Below are 6,140 nucleotides of genomic sequence, written 5' to 3' on the forward strand. Positions count from 1 at the left end.
GAATTCTTTTTTTGTTTTTTTTCTACTATAAATTTTGACCTTATTGTACTTTTTTGGGACTTTTCATGATCTTTGTTATATTACAGGGCGAAAATTATATGTTCAGACATTGTTTTCGAATATTTTGCATGTATCAAAGCTCTTATAAACAAGATAGGGTATTCCTACATAGCTGGTGGGACCCACGGCAAATGGAACATAAAGTCTTCAAAAAAGAATCGATACGATTGCATTGCATGTAGTAATGGATGCTACCATACCAGCACTAATGCACCGGATCCCATCAGAACTCCGCAGTTAAGCGTGCTCGGGCAAGATTAGTACTAGTATGGGTGACCTCCCGGAAAGTCTTCGTGTTGCATTCATATTTTTTTAGTTTTTTTTATTTTTTTTTTTATTAAAAATGTATGACTCTATAACTTTTAGACCGTGAGGCCAAACTTGACATGTAATACATTTTCGGAAAGCCAAAAGAGAGCTCTCCGATGAATGAGGAATCGCAATGGAATTCTTCCATTGTTTTTTTTTCTATTCCAAATTTGGACCTTAATGTACTTTTTCAGGCCTTTTCGTGATCTTTGCTATATTACGGAGCAAACATTATATGTTCGGACATTGTTTTCGAATATTTTGCATGTATCAAAGCTCTTATAAACAAGATAGGGTATTCCTACATAGCTGGTGGGACCCACGGCAAATGGATCATAAAGTCTTCAAAAAAGAATAGATACGATTGCATTGCATGTAGTAACAGATGCAAACATACCAGCATTAATGCACCAGATCCCATCAGAACTATGTAGTTAAGCGTGCTTGGGCGAGAGTAGTTGATATGTCTATAATTTGCATGTTTTACACATCCTTTTATCACCATTTTGAGTATAGTTTCATCCATCTTTCATAGCATTCACCATCATTTTTGTACATTTTGCATCTTTAGTCGAGTCTAGGACTAGTCTTGCATACATTTTGCATTTTGGAGTTGTTTCAGGTGTTTTGGAGCTATTGGTGCTCAGAAAGAGGGAAAACAGAACAGAAAGTGACACTTCCACCAAAAACACTCGATCACCAGTAGCAGAGAGGAAAGCAGTCAGCTCAGTAGTCCATCCATACACTTCTACTCGACCGCAGAGGAGAGGAGGCAGTCCATTATCGCAGAGGCGACCATGCAATCCACTTTGCCAGTTCACCAGTTATACTCTATCGCAGAGGAGAAGAACCAGTCCATCCTCACAACTGACACACTTACTCGATCACAGATGCCAAGAAGCAGCCCAGACCATTCTGTCAACCAACCTACTCGACCACCACCTCGACCCTCTTATCAATCCGCACTCAACCAGACAACCTGAGCATCGGAAAGAGAAGAGAAGAGAAGGCCCATTCGAAGCCCATTCGAAGCCCATCAGGAAGCCCACTTTGAGCCGACACTCTTGATCACGCCGTCCATGGGCCGTTAAGTGGGCTCGAAGCTCGCTTTCTTATCTTAGTATAAATAAGTCTCTAAGGGTTTCGCCCTGAGACATGCACTTTTTAGACACGAATTTTGCACTATTATTCAGCAGCCGCTTTTCATTCCTACAACTTTGTATTTCGATTTTTCTTCTAAGTTATTCAGATTTTGCTTTCATTTGCTTGTTCATCTTTCGTTTCTATGTTATTGTCTTTAAGCATGTTGTCTAAGTAGTGATTAGGATTTCTGAGGATGGGATAGAGTAGTTGTGGAACCCCTGGTCGAATCTGTTGGTTAAGTGTAGATTTATTGAATCCCTTCTTGATTAGTTGTGTTTACTGCTTATTCCTTTCTGATCAACTAGAATCCGATCTCAGACGTTCCAGCGCCCATAAGGCGTTTAATGGAACGTTGGATCTACTAATTCCAGTGATAATCGTATCTATCCCAAGGGATTGGCCGTTTAGAGCGGTTATTGGCTTTAACAGTCGGTTCTTATTGCCCGCTTAGTTAGAGATCGCTAATGGGAATTAGGTCTGTGTCTAGCTATGCTTGAGGATTTCTATCACGGGAGTGAATTAATCTGTTGTTGAACCTGTTGTCTAGGGATATCTTAATTGAGATTTGTTAACCAACTGAATTGATCAAGGAGACCACACTATTCGATTACCCCATCCTTAGGAATTTCTCATCCAATTGATTTCTCTGTTTACTTACCTGCTTCATTCACTTGCTATTGAATTTTAGTATTTTTCTGTTTTCAAACGTTATACTCGATCACAACAGTCTACTAACAGTGAGACTGCGTGATAGAGTAAACTGGTCCATTTCTGCATTTTCACTCTCTGTCATCCTGTTGTACTCGATCACAGGGTCCCTTCTGGCAGTCGACCCTGCGATCGAGTATATCAGTCATTTCTGTGACTTTTTACTGTTTTCTGCATCAACACTAGGACTGTTAGAAAACCAACCAAATTCTGCTTGGCTTGACTTAGCAACTTCTGACCATATCTCATCTGTCTGCATCACACTCATTTGGATTGACACCTAAAATACTACAACGACATGATAGTGTTTTAGGATAATTGACTAAAAACCTACTATCAATTTGGCGCCGTTGCCAATTGGGTGTTTTCTATGCTATATTTGAGATTTTTGGAAACGTTAAGATCAAGTTCGTTTGTTACAAGGTTGCTGACTCTGTGTCTTTTTCTCTGTTTCTGTGTTTCAGGTACTCACATTCACCAGCTTCCCTGGACCAGTCTCTGATTGGTCTGTCCAAGCTGTGCTGATATCTGTTGTATGCAAACACGGTCAAAAGGACATCAGAACCTCCTCTTCAACGACAACATCGACTGCATCGCTCGCTCTTTCAGAGAACAGACACTTACACATACGATGGCTGACATTGTAGATGAGCAAGAATTGCCCAATAACATTGGCGTTGGCGACTTCCCACACAACCATAACCTGCGTCATGGCATTGTTCCTCCGCCGGTTCAGAACAACAATTTCGAGATCAAGAGCGGTCTCATTGCTATGGTTCAGGGTAACAAATTTCACGGCCTGCCAATGGAAGACCCACTCGATCACCTGGACGAGTTTGAAAGGCTCTACATCCTTACAAAGATTAATGGAGTTAGTGAAGATGGTTTCAAGCTTCGCCTGTTCCCGTTTTCACTTGGAGACAAAGCCCATCTGTGGGAGAAGACGCTACCCCAGGGATCAGTCACAACCTGGGACGACTGCAAGAAAGCCTTCCTGGCTAAATTTTTCTCCAACTCCAGAACTGCCAGACTCCGGAATGAGATATCTGGATTCACACGGCAGAATGCTGAAACCTTCTATGAAGCATGGGAGCGCTTCAAAGGCTATCAGACAAAATGCCCTCATCACGAGTTCAAAAAAGCTTCACTTCTCAGCACTCTTTACAGAGGTGTCCTTCCCAAGATCAGGATGCTGCTTGACACCGCTTCAAATGGGAATTTCCTGAAGAAGGATGTTGAAGAAGGGTGGGAGCTAGTTGAAAACTTTGCTCAGTCGGATGGTAATTATAATGAAGATTATGACAAAAGCATCCGCACTAGTTTTGACTCTAATGACAAGCACCGTAGAGACATGAAAGCTCTCAATGACAAACTAGACAAAATCCTCCAAGTACAGCAGAAACATGTTCACCTCATCTCTGAAGATGAACCATTCCAAGTACAAGAAGGGGAGAATGATGAGTGTGCTGACAGCTATGTTCAGAATCAAGGTGGCTACAACAAGGGGTACAACAATTACAGACCCAACCTAAATTTGTCATACAGAAGCACCAATATCGCCAACCCTCAGGATCAAGTCTACCCTCAGCAGCAGCAGAACCAACCCAAATCGGTTGTTCCTTACAACCAAAGCCAAGGGTTTGTTCCAAAGCAGCAGTTTCAAGGAGGATATCAACAACATCAGCCACCACCTGGTTTCATACCACATCAACAACAAGCACCTGCACATCAGAATTCAGACATAATTGAAAATGCTCCAGCACCTCATTCAAGGACAAGCCACATGAGCAATGGAAATCGCTAAGAAACTTGTTAAATTAAACAACAAAGTCGACCGATAAAGCGTTAAACTTAACAGCAAGTTTGAATCACTGAGCACTAGGATGAGACATGTGGAAGGCATCCTCGCTCCACCATCTGTTTATAACAACCCAGGCCAGCTTCCTGGGAAAGCAATCAAGAACCCTAAGGAGTACGTCACTGCTCACGCCATCACTATCTGCCATGATCGAGAGCTGCCAACTCGACATGCCTCTACCTCTATCACTAGGGACAGTGAAGTTCAAGAAGGGGAGGATTTAGTTCAGAATGAAATTCCAGCTGAAATAGCAATAGAGGAGCCCATACTCGATCGCAGTACTCGATCGCAAGCTCAAGCAGTACTTTCTTCTGTTAAAAAGCATGTCTCTGCTAAAACCAAGGATAAAGTCTTTGTTCCTCCACCCTACAAGCCTCCACTACCATTTCCAGGGAGATTCAAGAAGCAACTAATAAAGAAGTATGAAGCTCTCTTGGAAAAACAATTGAAGAACCTTGAAATCACAATGCCTCTAGTAGACTGTCTTGCGCTGATATCGGACTCACACAAAGAAGTTCAAGGAACGGTGGCGTTAACTCACAAGTGTAGTGCAATCATCCAAAAGAATATTGTTCAAGAAAAGTTGGAAGATCCAGGATCTTTTACTCTACCATGCTCTATTAGGCAACTGGCTTTCAGCAACTGTCTATGTGATTTAGGAGCTTCCGTCAGCCTAATGCCACTATCTGTGGCAAGGAAGCTGGGATTTGTCAAATATAAGCCGTGCGACCTATCTTTGATCCTTGCTGATAGGACCTTAAGGAAACCCTATGGCCTACTAGAAGATATGCCTATCAAGATTAATGGAGTAGAAGTGCCAACAGACTTTGTTGTGCTTGAGATGGATGAAGAACCTAAAGATCCTCTGATCCTAGGAAGACCTTTCTTGGCCTCAGTTGGAGTGGTGATAGACGTCAAAGATGGAAAGATTATTCTCAATCTTGGGAAGGATATAAGGTTAGTGTTTGACATCAGCAAAGCTCCAAGAAGATCAACCATAGAGGGACAGACCTTTGGGTCCAAGGAGTGGTTACAAAAGATGGATTTGAGACTGAAAGAGTAAAGGAACCAAGTTTAGCTCCAACACGACCTTCAAGCTCAACCACTCAATCTAGTACGCTCTGTGTAGTTGATTGGCTAGAACTTAAAAGGAAGTCTGATCTCCAAGAAGAAACCATCCAGAAGCTAGCTTGCACTGTTGAGGAATTTAGGGATAAAGTGAGTCTGATGCAAAGGGAAACTATTCAACCTCAACTCGACATTGAAGCTATATCAAAGAAGAAATTTGTTTCAAAATGGTCTGAAGAAGAAGATTACCCACAAGAAATAAAAGAAGCTTACAAGGCAAGGGCCATTGAGTACTCAATTACAAACATCTCAAGAGAGCATGCTAAGTCCGATGTTGTATCTGCTAAGGAAGAAGAGAAGATTTCAATCCTTCTCTATCACCCTCCTTAAGCCTAATGAATGTGAGGAGTCAAGCTAGAGACTTAAAACAAGCACACTTGGGAGGAAGTCCCATGATTATCCTTGTAAATAATTTTTCTTTCTTGTTATTTTTGATTCGTTTGGTTGTGTTTGTGGTGCTCAGGAATAGAGAAGTAACCTGGAGATAGAGTAAAAATTCAAAAAATTTTACTCCATCTCATAGGTGGAGATCCAGTTGGAGGGTCGAGTACCTTTTGGTTTCGTTCATAAAAATTCAAAAAAAATTCACCAATACTCGATCACAAGGGGAACAAAGCGTTATGAGTGTGCGATTGAGCACTCGATTGACATGGAGATCGAGTATCCCGCACCAGAGGAGGGAGAACAACTACAAGGTCCCAGTATTCCATGGGATTACACCAGAGAGGAGGTGGACGACTACGTCTCCAGTGCCTTCAACTGAGGTACCACAGACAACCATCATTGTATATACCATTTTCTGTTTTTGTTTTTTTTTAGTGTCTCTTGAACTCGTCTTTAGACTTCTACTACACAAGGGACTGTGTAGTTTAAGTTTGGGGGAGGATTCAAGAAGTATTTAACATGTTTGCTAGTGAGTCTTACTTGCATTATT

The 6,140-nt window shown here is 41.7% G+C and overlaps 1 pseudogene across 1 annotated transcript; it reads left to right on the plus strand.

Annotated features, from left to right (window-relative positions):
• Nucleotides 1-2,755: 2,755 nt before the first annotated feature.
• Nucleotides 2,756-5,536, plus strand: AT3G33069 (annotated as a pseudogene; the record flags this gene model as incomplete). Its single annotated transcript has 1 exon — nt 2,756-5,536.
• Between the last annotated feature and the right edge of the window lie 604 nt (nt 5,537-6,140).

Source organism: Arabidopsis thaliana, chromosome 3 (assembly GCF_000001735.4).
Source record: "Arabidopsis thaliana chromosome 3, partial sequence".
Taxonomy (NCBI): Eukaryota; Viridiplantae; Streptophyta; class Magnoliopsida; order Brassicales; family Brassicaceae; genus Arabidopsis; species Arabidopsis thaliana.